This window comes from Athene cunicularia (genome assembly GCF_003259725.1).
Source record: "Athene cunicularia isolate RWA chromosome 18 unlocalized genomic scaffold, athCun1 chr18_part1, whole genome shotgun sequence".
Classification (NCBI taxonomy): domain Eukaryota; kingdom Metazoa; phylum Chordata; class Aves; order Strigiformes; family Strigidae; genus Athene; species Athene cunicularia.
Genome location: NW_020799123.1, coordinates 5,852,059 through 5,853,065, shown reverse-complemented (window position 1 = coordinate 5,853,065; position 1,007 = coordinate 5,852,059).

The window sequence follows — 1,007 nt, the reverse complement described above, 5'->3', positions numbered from 1 at the left end:
GCTTTTTATTGCTGCCCAGGCTCCAGCAAGCTTCCAAGCTCCCTCAGCTCCAGCAGGCACCCCCAGGTGAATACAATTGGTGGTAAAATACAAAACCACACACGAGCTATGCATATTTTTAAAAAGAGAAGAACCCCAAATGAACCAGGAAACGCGCACCATCCCACAAAGCCTGGCTGGCTACACAGGGAGGTGTCAGGCCTGGAGCTGGCAGTGCCAGGCTGGGCAGGGATGGCTCCTGCTCCCAGACCCTCTCACCCAACCCCAAGGACACACATATCTGGCCAGGGCCCTTTTTTCATCACCAGCTGCCCATCCTGAAAGACTTTTGCCATGCCTGAGCCAGACTTGGGCCTTTCCTGTGTCTTGTCAGGCTCCTTCACCGGCCCAAACCCAGGTCCATGGGCAGGGTGACGCGCACCAGCCGTGCTGCGTGCTCAGCCCTGCCTGTCTCCAGCACCGCTGGGCAGCAGCAGCTTTCCCCCCGTTTGATTTCTACCTCAGTGGAGGTGCTATTTTGCAATGGCCTATAACTCAAAGTAATGCTACCCTATTCCCTGCAGAGAGAAACAGCTCGGCCAAGCCCTGGCCAAAGCCTCAGCTGCCTGCAGGGACCAGCCGAGGCTGGGAGAGGAGAATGAGGCAGCTGCCAGTGCCAGCCACTGCCACGATGGTGGTCCCTGGACTCAGCACCTTCCCAGCTCCCCATCCTGTTTCCAACAGGAAATGAACAAAACCACTCCTGCCATCTCCTCCTTGCTGAAATCCTGCAGTTGGCTACCCCTTCCCAGCTTAACCCCATGGAAGGGGACAGCCCCCACCATACCCCAAATGCCATGTCCCATCCCACCGCACTGCTGCCACAGCTGCTCCCGGCGCAGGCCCATTGCCCCAAAGCACTCCCTGCACAGACTCAGCCCACACATCAGCACTTTTGCTTTTAATTTAAAATAAGAGGCTCATCCACAAGAAAAAAAAAAAAAAAAAAAAAAAAAAAAAAAAAAAGG